Source organism: Nyctereutes procyonoides, unplaced genomic scaffold (genome assembly GCF_905146905.1).
Source record: "Nyctereutes procyonoides isolate TBG_1078 unplaced genomic scaffold, NYPRO_anot_genome, whole genome shotgun sequence".
NCBI lineage: Eukaryota > Metazoa > Chordata > Mammalia > Carnivora > Canidae > Nyctereutes > Nyctereutes procyonoides.
In genome coordinates, this window is record NW_026575047.1 from 44,865,362 (window position 1) to 44,881,172 (window position 15,811).

Consider the following 15,811-nt stretch of genomic DNA (forward strand, 5'->3'; position numbering starts at 1 on the left):
GGAGACGGGAGAGAGACACCACACACACACGGCACAAGATGGCCGGAGAGGCAGCAGCACCCCGAGCTGTCAGGCGCTCCGCCGCGGCCGCAGGGCTCGCCGGCCGGCGGGGAGCTGCGCCCGGGCGGTGCGCGGGCCCGCGGGAGCGAAGCGGCCGCGGCTGGGGCGAGGCGGGCCGCGCGCCGGCGTCGGAGCCCGCGCCCGAGGCGCCTGGGCGGCCGGGCCCGCGACGCCGAGAGCGGCGCTGCGGCAGCGGCCGCGGAGGCTCCCCGGGGCCCCGGCGGCTCGGCCCGGCGCGGGCGGGAGGCTCGGGCGGGCGGCCCCGCGCGGGACGCGGGTGCGGGCGCCCGGGAGGTGCCGACAGCCGCCTCGGACCCGGTGAGTGGCTCCCCGGCTCCTTTTATTGTCCTTTGTCCTTGGGAGGAAAAGCAAAATGTCCTTGAGCGCGCGAGCAGGAGGGGGCGGCGGGCCGGGCCTCGGCGGCCGGCTCTCCCCGGGCGGCCCCGCCGGCGGCGCCTGCTGGCTCTCCCCGCGGGAGGCGCCGGGGCCGGGGGCCGGGGCCGGGGCCGGGGCCGGGGCCGGGGACCGGGCCGGGGGCGCGCGGGGCCCGCCGCAGACCCCACGGGGGGCGCCTCGCCGGCCTGGCCGCCGCAGCCCGGCCGGGAGAGGGGCGGCGGCGGCGGCGGCGGCGGCGGCGGCGGCGGCGGCGGCGCAGGCGGGAGCCCGACGGGGACCGCGCCACCACGGCCCCTTTCTGTCCGGGTGAGTTATTTTGCTGTGGAGGGTGAGGGGCAAAAATTCCTTTCAGGTTCTCCAACGGGGGAGCTTTTTAACCCCTTTCCGGCGAGGTGGGAGCTCCTCTTCATGGTGGAATTTTAAGAGAACAATGGAAGCCCGACTACGTTTAAACAAAAATAAAACTTGTTTTTTTTTTTTTTTCCCCCCTTTTGGGTGTTGGCTTTTAACTCTTTGCAAGCCGATTTTGAAAACGGCTGCAGTGTTAGAGCTGGGAAGGTACTTGCTGCTTATTAAAAACCCTTATGACGTTAAGGTTGTCTTTTAAAAACGCAAGTGGGAGAAGTGCCGCTGGTATTTCAGAAATTACGAAGATAAGTTTACTGTGCCGTCAAGGCTGTTTGGTGGTGGAAATCGGTTTTAATTTCAGTGCTAGACGATGACGTTTGACCAAGATAGTTTATGTTATCGATTAGTTATGCCAAGATGAGCTGACATTCTTGATGTTTGAATAACGATTAAATAGACTGTTTGGTACTTTTTAAAAGGTCGTAAGGAGCCGTTATCTGTAACTTAATCACACCTGAATGTTAGAACGTACTTGGATCAGTTCCTGGACTTCTAAAAGTTGAAGTCAGCACCATTTTATTGTTTTTAAGAAATTATGTACGTTAGCACAAGCCACGGTCGACAAAACTTTTACAAAGGAATATTCTGACGCCAAATCTCTTTGTGAAGTTACTTTCTCGCAGTGTAAATATTAAAGTAGGACTGTTCTCGGTAATGGGCGATGAAGAGGAGCCATATTTGTTGCATTTGTTGCATGCATAAAAATCTAGATATGCTCACAACGGAACAGTAGTTTAATAATAAATCCTGCTTTCTCAGAAATTTGCGGAGTCCTCTGTAGTTCTGAGTCTAAAAGAAAATCGAGGGGGGATTTAAGTTTAATGATTTGAAGAACAGACCACAAATGCACAGACCTTTGTGTATTTTAGAATATATTTGTCTTCATCCTGCGGTAGCTGTTGTGTTGTAAAGGTGCAGATCTGCGTAAAAATAGTGTCGGGCAGATTTACGTAGTACCTAGAAAATCAGAGTTACTGGTGTAATCCACTGTATTTCTGATGGTAATTTTGTCAGTGAAATTGTTTTATGTTCTGAATAGCATTCATATAGTCCTACATGTTACATCAGTTGCGCATATCTTGATTTTACAGAATCTTAGGTGCCAATGTTGGTTCTCCAAAACAACATTTTTGAAATTTGTGAACACTGAAAGTAGTTTTAAATGTATATTCGGAATCTTTTTTTCGGGCTCCTTTTTTTGAATGGTGAAATGCAAAATAATTGTTAGCATTTTAACCTCATAAGATCTTTTTACGGGAGAAATGGGGGAAGGGAGAGACTGAAAAATGTTCAAGACCCTGGTTTGAAATTGAATAAAGGTCATAGATACTACATGTTTTAGACTTGCTTAAAAGACAAAGCTCATATCCCACTTGGTGAGATCAAATAACTTGTGGTTTAAAAATTTAAAGTAACCAGTAGCCATTTTAACTTGACCAATTTCTCCTGGAGGAGTTCATTTTTAATTGCTTATAATTGTAAAAGGTATTTTCTAGATGGTAATGGAAATTTTAAGATGATTTCGGTTCTTAAATGGCAAACTTTTGTGTATTGCCTGGCATCAAAAGAAAAAATAAAAAACAAGGTTATAATCCTAAATCTGTCTGAAGATGTGAATTTTCTGTAGTTTATTTAATCTCAGTGCCTTAATATCTAGTGTTTGTCCATGCCACTAAAAGATGAGGACAACAAAGACTGATGTGTTACTAAGAAATAACTTCAGCGTTAAATGTAAAGGTGGTGTCTTAAGCTGTCCCCAAATTTGCCCATAGATCGTGTATTTGGAATATTTTCTCATTGTTTTATCACACTGAAACTTTGGCCAGGAAATGTTTAAAAATCAAAACGTTGATATCATCTTTTTTTTTTTTTTAAGGTAACTTAACAAGATTAAAATTAAATTGGTTGATGATGGTTCTGAACAAATACAGCCCTTTTATTTGAGGTAAGACCATAAATTTTTATTACTTTCACTTAAAAATAAGCCTATTTGGTTTTTATTTTGCTCTTTGGTAATTTATATTTCTAGTAAATAGTGATGATAAGTATGAATATACTAAATAGCTGAAATAATTTTGCCAAACCTTTAAACCTGTCTATCGAATGAAAAGTATATGTGCTTAGCCGTTGTAACTTAATGTGCCTTTTGAATAGTTTAAAATACTGAAGGTCTCTTAAGCCTTTGTTTAATTTTGGGAACAAGAAAAGACTGATTATATTTTGAGAAAAACTGAACCAAAGATACATTTTTTTTTCTTTCTAATTCTCTAGTGTACTGTGCAAACTAATTTTTTAAGTATTTAAAGATGAATTTGTTGGAAAATTTGAGCTAGTCAATATTCATAGTAGTTCATTTTAGGGAAGAACATTTTAAAAATCAAGTTTTGTGAGCATGGATTTTAGTTTTTGTTCTCAATTAAGTTTTAAAACACTTACTCCTACTTGCTATTTGTTGTTCCATCAATAAATTGTTTAGAATATTGGTGTGTGTGTTTTTTTTTTCTCCTCCAAAAGGTATGCCATTTTGAAGACTGAGATCCATGGAGTTTTATCCTTGAGTATAAAAGGAAATATTTGCTAAAATCTTTATTTTATATAGCAAGTAAGTAAATGTTTTATTCAACATCTGAAATTTAATAGCTACCAACATTTGAGAAGGAAAATATCACTGAAGTTTGTCAATGAAACGTAAAATGTAGACTGTTTATCTCAAAAAGGAGATGAGAAAAAAGCCCATCAAATTCCTTTACCTTACATCAAAGCACTTTTGTATTCTATTAAAACAGTTGATGTATGTAATTTGTATCAGCAATAAGACATTCAGTACTTTTCAGTATTATATTGCATCAGGATTATGGTTAAATCAGTAGTTGAATTATCAGAATCATATGGCTTTATAATCTGAAATTCTTAAGCCATTTTTTTTGACGATCTAGATCAGGTTTTTGAAAGGGCCTAGAATTTTCCCTTTGCTGATCTTACAAGTTCTTAAAAGAAGTATATTTTTAAAATTGAAGACACTTTTCACATTTCAGTTCTTATTAATGGATTTAATATATTTTACCTGTCTTTATGATTTTGTTTTCAAACGAGTACTAAAATGAGTTACCTTATAGGAAATTAGAATGATACATCTAAAGAGACTTGTAATGTATAGCTTAGTAAAATTATTTTTAAAACATAAAAGGAAAATAATTTTCAACATGTATGGGATAGTTTGGTACCTTAAAACTAGATATGTGAATGAAAAAAATACGTCTGCTAATATTTTTCAAGAAATGTTCTTTTTGAGTTAACACTGAACATGGAAATTACTGTCAAGCTGATGTTAGGGATTTAGCAGAGAAATATGTATATATAGTAAAGAGATATCTTAGGATATTTTAAGAGTAGCCAAATAAGTAATATGAAGGCAAATTTATCTTTACCCTTGAAATCTTTTATATCTTGATGTTGGCTTATTGTATTCATTGAAATAGGTGATAAAGGTAATCTTTTTGTTGCGTTTGTTCTAGCTTAATTTTTGCTTTTCAGTCATTTTGCGATTTGATCAAATTTGTTTATGTTTTAGTGTGCAAAAGAAAACTAAATGTTAGACTTTTAACTATAGTGTTTTTAAAGATCTAACATACAAACGCTTTTCATTTTAACCTTTAACACAAATGCCAAGGTTAGGGTTTCTTGTATGCAAATGATAGGATATTAGATTAGTATTCAGCTGTGGTTGGGTACTAGTGTAAAAACTGAGAATTGGGCACTCTTATAAAAACTGAGAATTGTCCTCTTAGACACAAGTGTATGTGAAATATAATGTAATTTTAAGTATAAATCAGCAATAAATTGATGGCTACCGAATATGCAGTTTGACCCATTAAAATAAAAAATGAATGGTCAAGGTTAGAAATGTTAAATGATGATTTTTATTTTTGTTTTTTTTTTACTCCAGTATCAATAAATATTAAAAAAATCTAAATGGTGTAGTAACTTCTAAATTAACCCCCGAATCTAGTGGAATACAGCTTCCCTTTTATCACCAACAAGATAAAGGATTATAGCAAGTCACATTCTAAAAAGGTCTTAACATGTATTTTGACCTTCATGATGATGCTTATATTCAGTGTTCTGATATTTATTTGCTGCTTGAGTCATGCTTGTAAAATGGGCAGTATGTTTGATAGACAAAAGTAATGGACAAATTTCATTTAAAAAGTAACATTTACTTAACTAACTGTATTTTGCCTAAGAACTAAGGTGACACATTTTTATTTTGGCATTTTGAACTATTAAATCATAAAAGTCACTTGATTGAATTGGTGACAATGTTTCATTGCATTTGTCACTATGGTACTGTTTAAAAAAGTACCTGAAATTCCACAGAAATGAAAGCAGCCATGCTCATAGTTAATTACGTTTCCATGAACTATGGTGTGCTACTTAGAGGCTACATTATGTGATACAGGTAACTTTGAATATAAATTTTCTTCCAAGTTGAATTCTCTGTTATTTGTAGTTTTTTGATTGCTTAAAAATTTGGTCTGGACAACCAATTAATTTACTTTCTCTCCTCCAAGATTTTTTGTTGAGAGATGTAAGGGGGAAAAGATAGTAAGAGGACATCTCCATCTTCATTAATGAGTGGTGTGTGTGATAAGAGTGGAAAATACAGCTGTGATTCAGCAATCTGGAGGGGAGCTTCTAAGTGTAGATTAGCCCTGTAATCTTGACATTCACTCTGGACCTTAGTCTCCTAATCTACAGAAAGTATTTGGAGTTTCTAATCTCCTAAAATACTTTTAGCCCTTAATTATGTGATAAAAATAATATTAAAGAGTATCTTATTCCTATATACAGGGAATAATTTGTAATTTTTGCATTAGAAATGCTGTTTCTGTGAAGAAATGATGTGAATAACGTGGTATATAGTGTACCTGACTCTTCATGGTAGACATTCTAAAATATTAACAATATAAATGCAGAAAGTTGATTTTAAAAAATAGTTAAGGTGTGAAATTGTATTTAAACGATTGAGATTTAGAATGCTGCAATAACAAATTTGTTGGATTTTTTTCCCCCTAATTATTAGATACACTTGAAATTTAGTGTATTTAATGTAACATTTGCAGCTGGCTATCACAGTTCTTTATGAGGATTCATCATTTATATGTTTGACATAATTAATTTCCTTTAAGAAATTTTTATGCTTCAAAGCTAAATATCCTCATTTTACCAACTACTTTGACCTTCCGGGCTGAGTGGCTCAATACAAACTTCTAATTTTCAAATTGGCTGTTATTTCTGAATGTAATTAACCTTTACAATTTAAATTCAAGGATGTTCTGAAGTTTATAAATAGAAACTATATGACTTGATTTCATAACATTCAAGTGGCATGTTTCCTACAATCAGATGAAATTTTGATTTGTACACTGTACAAAGCTAGATCTGTGTTTTGGAAAACAGTCCTTTGCTTTTTGAAATTAAGCTATTTATTTGATAAATATTTCCCAAACAACGAATTATACCCTTAATGTGTACTACATAGTGAATTAAAATGATCATAATCATTTTGATTTAGATGATCAAGATAGTTTGCTTAACATAAATGGTTTCTGAGTTGACTTATGAATGTTAATGACTATTGCTACATTATTTTTGTGGAAGATTTCATATATTTTACAGTACTCAGGTATTTTTTTTAAAAAGATTTTATTTATTCGTGACAGAGAGACTCAGGTATTCTTACTTGAACTGTAAAAATTGTTCTAAGGACTTTCAAAGATTAAAAGGTGACAAAATTTTTTAAGAAAAGCACAAGTGGGCTAATAAAGATAGGAGTCTGCCTTTAAAAAGGATCAGGAGTCAAAATGTACATTGCACCTATAATTTTATATTAAATCAGAATCTATAATATTGCAAGATATTAAAGGTAGGGAGGAATAAGAGCAAAATTACCAACTTGTGTAGATTGCTTAAGCCAAGCTTGGCTCCTCCCTGCTCTTTTTAAAGGAAGGCAGAGTACTACTTTCTTAGTTTTAGGGAAGGAGATAGTATGGTAGATTACATTTTTTGTCAGTAATTTTTGAAGTGATGCAAAGTGAGATCCAAGTCCTTTTTTTGCTTCTGGTGGAGTGAGGCACATACTCTTACTCATAGTAGCTTTTTAATCATATCTTCAGACCAGTGTGAAGGATTTCCTTCAGATATTCTTTTACCAATGAAAGTCCATTCCACCTTTCTCTTAGGAGTTAAATCAGTTTAGTTCACTTGATTTAATATTTGTCTTTGTTCACAAACTATTCCTTATTAAAGTCAGATTAAATTTGGAAGCTTAAAGGTAAATAATGCTGTTTCTTGTAAATTACTTGATTTGTTAACTTGGTGGGGGAGGATATTTTATTTAGCATCTAAAGTCTTAGAGATAATTTTTAAGCAGATCTTTATATTTATTATGATTAGTCAAAATGACTTAAGGGATTTAGATTTGGTAGTATAATCAGGAACTTTTCTTATAATTTGAAAATTTGAAATCGTAGTCCTGTAACAACATTTAAGTAGGTTTTAATTTAAATCCTAAACTATTGTGCATTCTAAAAGTCCTTAAATTACCTTTTTTTTTTTTCTTTAAAGATTTTATTAGAGTGCACATGCACAAGCAGCCTGGGGTGGCAGGGAGGGAGAAGCAGACTCCCTTCTCATTGATCAGGGAACCCAACCTGGGCCCAGGGATCCTGACCTGGGGCTCCAGGATCATGACCTGAGCAGAAGGCAGACGCTTAATCACTGAGTTACCCAGGCGCCCCAAATTACTACACTTTAATATTGAACTTGGAGCTTTTTTTTGATAGCGTTACATGTTATGATTTTTATAATCATACTTAAGAGCAGAGTGACTAAAAAAATACATATCTTAATTCAGAGGGCATTTGAAACAAACATTATTTTCCATGTTTAGTTTATGGGGCATTTCCATCTAGTGAACAGCATGGATATGAGACTTTTGTTATCAATTACAGATTTTATTTATTGAGGACAAAGAGCATACGGGCTGGGGGAGGGGCAGAAGGAGAGGGAAAAGCAGACTGCCAGCTGAGTGGGGAGCCTCATCCCATCGCAGGACCCTGAGATTATGACCTGAGCTTAAGGCAACATTAACCAGCTTGAGTCACTCAGGTGCCCCCCCCTCAGTTAGATACCTTAAAAAGAGTTAGTGTTGCTTGAGCAGGTCAGTACAGTTGGTAATAAAAGTTGTTTGAAATTTTGTCTAAAGTTTCCTTTCTCTTTACCTTAAAATAGTTGGATTAAAGTATTTGATGATGTAAAATCATAGGATGATGATAATGAGTGAGAAACATGACCCTGTAGGTGGGTAATGGAAATTTTCTTTCAGAAGTCTTGAAAGTGGGGAGGGTGGGGTGCCTGGGTAGCTCAGTTCGTTAAGGGGCTGCTTTTGGCTCAGGTCATGATTCTGGGATCCTGAGATTGGCCAGTGTTGGGCTTCCTACTCAGTAGGGAGTCTGCTGCTTTCTCCCCTTCCTGCTTGTTTGTACTCTTTCTCATTGTCTCTCTCTCAAACAATCTAAAAAGAAAAAGAAAAAGTCTTAAAAGTGGATTAGATGAACGACCAGAAATAGGGTAGTTCTGTACCGTTAAGAAGTGATGTTGGGCTCTTTTAAACAACTAGTTCTCCACCCTGATTGCTCATTAAGTCTAGGGAGACCAGATTTTATCTACTCTGTTGGAGTTCTTGGGGACTGAGACTTACCCATGGTTTTTAGAGTAACTTACTCTGCAGGTGAGCCTCCTGTACATCCAGATTTAAAATCCTCGGGATTAGAATTTACCTTATGCTTGGACTATACTGTTCAACAATACATAAATGTCTTGGTTTTCTAATGAATGATCCTTAGGTTGAAGTTTGGGAAAAAATCATGGCATTTTAGTAGTCTATCTTTTTCTATGCATAAAATTAGGTTCTTTTTGTTTCCTGCAGAAATGTGAATCCAGAGACTGAATTCTCTAAAGGGCCTGTACAACGTAATAGATGTTGGTGGAAGAATTTAGTAAGTTTTATTTAATTTTCATGTTTCTGTTTTTTAAGTTTTCAATGACTTTGGAAATTTGAATAATTGAGTCAGTTGGAGAAATATAAAGGGATTTAGTGAAGCTCAAAGCAGTACTACAAAAAATAAAAACTATGGTTAGATGTGTGTGAAGTTGATTAAAATTTTGCTTATTGGTTTACTCTTTTTTTTTTTTTCTTAAACTCTGATAGAATGCAAAGTAATGTTTCTAACATTTCATCCTAGATCTGGGTATTGATAAATTCTCTCCTGTGTTTGTAAATAAAGTTTTATTAGAACACAGCTACACTCTTTTATTTATCCATTGTTTCCTTTGCCACTATAGCTGCAGAGTTGAGAATAATTGTAGCTAATGGTCACAAACCCTGAAAAGTTTATGCTATCTTGTTCTGTAAAGAGAGCTTACCTGTCCATGTCCTAGACCCATTTCTTGTGTCAACTTAATCCTTTCTATGTAGAACTTCAAAAAGAAGCCTTTGGATTTTCTTTTGGTAACAGAACATAATTTTTTCATGAATTTCAATGTAAAAATTATAGTAAATAAAGTAGTTCTGAACTTTGCTTAAACTTGAAAGCCCAACAAAAAGTTCTTTTCACACTGGAGTTATCTTTTGGTATTAGAAGACTTGGTTACTACTACTGTGAAATAGTTATTCTAACCCACAACATGAGAAAAAACTATAGAAATGAATTTGGCTGAATCCTCTAAAGGATTTATTTATTATGACAACTTTTGAGGTACGATAATTACATACCAGCTGTTTCATAAATACTTTTGAATCACATTTGAGAATGTAAATTCTAAATGATAATTTTGCTTCTAATTAGTACTTCAACTTACATTATATAAATGGCTACTAGATCCTGCATAAGGGTGAAGTTCTGGAGTTTCGTTACATTTTGATGGGAATGGTAAGGGCAGAGATGAAAACTTTCCTAATGTACAATTACTGATCTCATGCCTCATATTTTAAAGAGATTAATTGCCTGGCACATAGTGGATGTTCAATAAATAAACTTGATTTTTGGTATATCATTTGTTAAACATTATTTATCGACTAGTGGTTTAGGTCTAATTGGAAAACAAAGTTAAATTTATTATTAAAATTTATATTTTAATGCATTAACTATGTCTGAAAACTAAAACTTTGACTCAGTAAAGATTAAAAGGGATAAGAAACTACAACTTTCTGTCTCAACACGTACATTTTGTCAGACTATAAACTAATATAGTGACAGTGAGGAAGATTTGTTGGATTGTAAAGCCTTAGATGATTCTTTTTCTTAGTTACCATAATTGATCTTATTCTCTTAGAGATCAAATAATTTTGTAGTTAGTTTTTATTTAGGACCCAAACTTATTAATACATTGTAATCCTGTTGAGGATTCAAGCTACTTTTGGTAGTAAGACAATCTATGTAAGTTCACTATTAAATGTTTCCAGATTTAAAGACCAGAACAAGGAAGACTAAAATCCAGTCATAAGCACCAAGAATCTTAATTACATGATGGGAAGAATCAATTTCTACTCCTTATCATTACTTTATATTTGTCCTTTTGGTTTTGCAGTATTTGAGTTTTGAAGTGTATAAATTAACGTTAATGTTTTGTGGCATTATTAGAGCCACCTGCTTTAAAATTAAGAATCAAAAATAAAATAAAATTAAGAATCATTAATCATTTCTTACTCCTTGTAATCCTTACTCCCTGTCCCCCACATTTTTTTTTTGCTATTAAAAAATGGGAGTTTGCTGGGAAGTAGAGGTAAGGAGATTGCTTATGCTTACTTTAGGGGACCCCCTTGTAAACCCAGTTTAGTAATTGGATTGCTGAATTGCATTTCAACTGATTGCTTACTTTTCAGCTAACTTAATTTTACAATGTCCAGTGATTTTGGAACAAACTTACTGAATTAGAATTTTGAGAGATTTCCTTGCTCAATTTTCTATTCTTAAATTTCTGGATGTACAATATTTAGGGATTTTAAGAGATAGCTGTTAGTACCTTCTTATTCTTACCATAGAAACTTACTTTTGCTTTTGAGAATTTTCTTAGAACAAATAATTTTCCTTAAAAAGGAGAACTGAACTATAAACATCAGAGTGGAAAAATTTTACCTGTTCATAGAATGATCTTGAAGCCTGTATATAAAAACACAAAAGATCTAGGTCTATTTGATGATGGAATTCTAGATCAGACCATCTTTTCAGTATGTCTGCAGTAATTCACAAGGTATTGGAAAGATGTGGAGTAGTAGGGCTTTGATATCTGAACCCTACTCAGTTTTCTGTACTGACCTTATTTTAATGCAAGATTAAATTATCTTTTTAGAGCAGAAAATGTTTTAAATAATTGACCTCATTTATCCAATGGATTTTTCAGAGATCTTGTTGCTATTGGAATATAAACTACTTTGATTAGTAAGGTTAGTTTGTAGATCTTCATGTACTTTGATCAGTGTGGTATATAGGAATAGTAGCTAAATAACATTTATTGAGGTCTTTCTACATGCCAGATAATGTAAAAGCTATAAATGTACTAATTTAATTCTCAGTATTGCCACATGAGGTAGGTACTATATTTCTATTTTACGCATGAAGAACTGTGGATTTTGTTACTGAGAAAATACTCAGGCTCACAGAACTCATACCTACTTTCTTTTTTATTTTGTAACAAATTTGCATATTTGCAAATTTAGTTTTTGCAAAAATTAGAAAATCCATGAAAATAAATGGCTTACTTATAAATCCCTCATTGGTGTTTTTAGAATTGTTGATAAGTTTTGAGCGCTTTTGCCTGTTAACAAAATTCTCACTTTTGGCTTTCATTGGCTTTGTAGAAGTGCAGACTGACCATGACATTTTTAATGGTCTTGGTAGCATTTGCTTGCTTTCTATTTTTAAAGCCATCTTTATATATATATATATTTTTTAAAGATTTTATTTATTCATGAGAGATGTAGAGAGACAGAGACATAGGCAGAGGGAGAAGCCGCCTCCCTGCGGGGAGCCCAAGGCGCAGTCATGACCTGAGCCAAAGGCAAATGCTCAACCACTGACCCACGTAGGTGCCCCTTAAAGCTATCTTAAATATAATATGATAGAATGATCAGATTGCTAGTGTTTTCTAATTTCTATTGTCACACCAACTAGTGCATTTTATTGAGTAATTTTAGAATGATTTTAATGTCATCAGGTTTTCTTCTGAAAAATTTTAAAATAATGATTTTAAAGGGAAAATTTGATGTCCTGGATAAATTTTACCTCTTGTCCTGTGGCAAAATAATATAAAGCATTGAGTTTATCATTTAATGTACTAATAAACTCAATAAATTGTACCTATAGCCATTTAAGTAATTATAATGCGTTAACAATACATTAGTGTTGTTGATCCATAATATTGTTTACATCCCCCTCTTCATTTAGAGCTTGATCTTACATTGTAACAATAGAGATTGGGGTTGAAATTGTTTTACAATTAACAGTGCAAGAAAAATGATGGCATTATCTTTATACTTTTGTCCCTTAGTTTTAAGTAATGAGTAGTTCAAATGGAAGGTACTTTATTGATAGGAAGAATGAATGAGTTATGTAGTTCTTATTTTAGGGCAGGGGGAAATCAGGAAAGTATGTTGAGGAGAAACATCTTGTATTTCATGTTTATTCCTGATGATGTGACACTCCTTTTTAGTCGTTTTTTGATATGAGTGGCAGTGTCTCTTGGTTGTCAAGTAGTTTACCAAGTAGATACTTATATTGTGTATGTAGACAGCAGTTTAGGAGTTAAGATTTAACTACCTAAAGAGCAAAACTGCCCTATACTTAAATCTCCTAGTCACCCAGACTTTATCTCTACAAATTTAGTTTGAGAGTTGCAAAATTGATGGAGAAGACAGAGTTAAAACTTATTTTTGCAATTATGTTTGCTAATGATGGATCACGATCATTAATAGTAGAATATCCTGGCTTCCCACTTAATCCCCTTAGTTAAAATTATTTAAGTAATGGATATGTTTGTGTATGAGGAACATTTGATATTTTGGCAATAGGAGTATTTTACTTGTATTTAATTTGAAATACGCTAGCAGTTCATGGCAAAGATTAAATAGGTCAGGTAGATATTTTGCATTTTTGATCATTTTTTTCCCTGGTTGCTACTTATTTCCTGTATTCTCAAGTAAGTAGCTGAAGATGCTACCATCTCTGTTGGCCATTTGTATTATCTAAGCAAAATTAATTAACATCTGTTGGACTGGAAAACTATGCTGTTATCCACTGCTTTGGTTTTTTCTTTTTTTAATCTCAAAATTCATTTCCATAATTAGTTTTATTTGAAGAAGCTTGGAAAGTTTTCTGCACTGAAATTTAAAATCCATAGTGTTGCTGTAATTTAGCTTTCCAGGATTTTGAATTTGAATTTTTGTTTTTACTTCTCATATTGACAGTGTAACAACTTTACGTATGTAAAATTTGAGTATTCACTGCCACTTTTTTATAGTTACATATGTATCTGTGACAGTAGAACTTTGTTACTTGTTTGCAGTCTTGCCATGATTCTCTGAGAAGTGTGTAGTACATACAACTTTAAACTTTAATACAGTTTCATAGTTTAAAGCTGTTACAGAATTAAACCTTTGTGTATGGTAAGAGTACCTTCAAGGTGGGTGGATGTTCTCTGTTTGAAGGAATAAGATCATTGGTATTCCAACAGCATTTTTTTCTTTTAATGTTTTCATCAAGCACCCAGTCAGCTTGAAGAGTCTCAAATGGATCCCTACCACTGAGAAAACAAGATGGCAGTCCACTATGGGGAATTGAGGAAAATGGATTAATACCAGAGTGCTGTGATAATATACAACCAAGACAGGGTTCTTTTAACATGGATTTCATGAAATGAATGAAGACATAGGTTTCTTACCCAGCACAAATGGACAGTGGATTTGACTTTCCAAAGACTTTTTGTATCATTAAAACAAGTATATTTTTGACATTTGGAGAAGAAAGATGGCACATTAACACAGATGTTAGTTTGTATGCCTGGAAGTTTTTGCAGTTTGATTTGTATGAGTATGACTTTGTGGAATGTTAACTTTAATAAAATTTCTAACACTTTAAAATTTCTCAGTTTGGGCTTTTTTTTTTTTAAGCTGAAATTTCGTTAAACGTTCACTTACTGCCTTAACACTTTGACCTTTACAGTTCCCAGGGGTAACGTGTACTGAATAAAGCTGGTAAAATGGAAATGGTGTGCTGGAAGATGTTTTACTGGGTTCATTAAGATTGGTCTTTTTTTCACAAAATTGTGGAAATTTATTTCAGCATTAAGAAATGGTCGTTTGGTTGAAAAGCTGTTTTGTGCTTTCATGAAACATCTTGGAAAATAACTTACCAAGGGGTAATAATAGGAGCTTTAGTTTGCCATGAGATTGTAATTAGCTTATAAAACAAAATGCTTTTTGCCTCAAAATTCAGAATGAGTGATAAAATATTTTTATAAGTTATTTTGTGTTGATGGAAAGGGTCTCTTTTACCTATGCTTTTTAATATTATAAATGTCTTAGAATATTCATCTGAACATTTAAACATATGCCTCCTGTTTTAATAGTTAATATTAATTAGGGGAAGAGATGTTGGATTTATATGAAAGTGTCCTTAGGGTATTCATAAAGGACTTAAAATTTTGGTGGCAATAATGTCAGTGGTACATTTTACATAAATACGAAATAAGGCTATAATCTATCTAGTATTTTTCTTACTCTGTTTAGGAATTTGGAATAAATCATACATGTCATGGATTACTGTTTGAGTTCTAGGTAAATGCTGCTGGTCCTTTTATTGATAATCGACTAAATACCAGTTTTAACAACTATTATAAAGATGGGGTAGACTTCATTTTGATACACCAAATGACTTGTTGATTCTGTTTTCCCATTATACAGATAATAAGGACTAGTTGAGCTTGAGTTTTTTTTTTTTTTTCTTTTGGTGAGAATCATTTTCGATCAGTGTCAAATACCATAATGCACACATCTTTGGTCAATACATGTACAGTATTCTCATTGACTGATTTGAGGTGGTTGATCGTCTAAATCAAAAGTGGAATTTTGAATTTTGATTTTGGTAGAAAATTTATGTTCTGTGGAAAGTACAGAATTGAAACTAGGTTTCGATTATGGATTTTACTACCTAGAGGCAACATTGTTACCTTTGTTAGGTATAAACCCAAAATAGTTTTTTTTCAGTGAGGGGAGGATATTGTTCTGGCATAGTGTAATGTTATGTGAGGAAGACTTATTTCTTTTTGGATTCATGAATGTTTTCTTGGGGTGCTTGTTGAGAGAAAAGTATTAAATAATTTGTTTTTGGCCTTCGTCATTTTGTTTCCATAGATCTAATGGTGTTGGTATTTAGGAGAATTCACCCTGTGACATTACTTTGATAACTTGCTATCAGATAGGACCAATTGTTATTAATTTGCCATTGTCGAAATGAGGGTATATACTTAGAATTTGATTTGAAATACAAGGGAATGGCTGGGATATATGTGTTCTGTTGGTTTGGAGATGGAGTTTCTTGGGTTTGTTTCCTAAGGGTGCCCATAGTAGTTTCACGCTCTTGAATTTAAGAACTTTGCTTTGTCTGACTCTGTGTGAAGTAAATATGTGGTGATTATGAGAGCTTTGGTGAAGTTTGCAAGGTTATATATAATGGGTTAAAGAATTTTATTAAAGGAAAATTGAGATTTCTTAGATAAAAGCTAGTTGCCTTAATTTTTGCTCTAATGCAACTGAACACTAGGGAGGCGCTGTTGAGTTGTACCCCCGTTTTCCAGTTGGGATGGAAGATTACCCCTTTAACTTTGTCTT

The 15,811-nt window shown here is 34.8% G+C and overlaps 1 long non-coding RNA gene across 2 annotated transcripts; it reads left to right on the forward strand.

Annotated features, from left to right (window-relative positions):
* The first annotated feature begins 270 nt into the window (after positions 1-270).
* Positions 271-14,065, forward strand: LOC129510241 (uncharacterized). 2 transcript variants are annotated; one of them, XR_008664549.1, is made up of 5 exons: positions 271-378; positions 2,741-2,809; positions 3,379-3,466; positions 8,855-8,924; positions 13,686-14,065. It is a non-coding gene; the product is annotated as an uncharacterized LOC129510241 (long non-coding RNA). The 2 variants fall into 2 exon arrangements; XR_008664550.1 differs by lacking the exon at positions 271-378 and adding an exon at positions 671-762.
* The last annotated feature ends 1,746 nt before the right edge of the window (positions 14,066-15,811 follow it).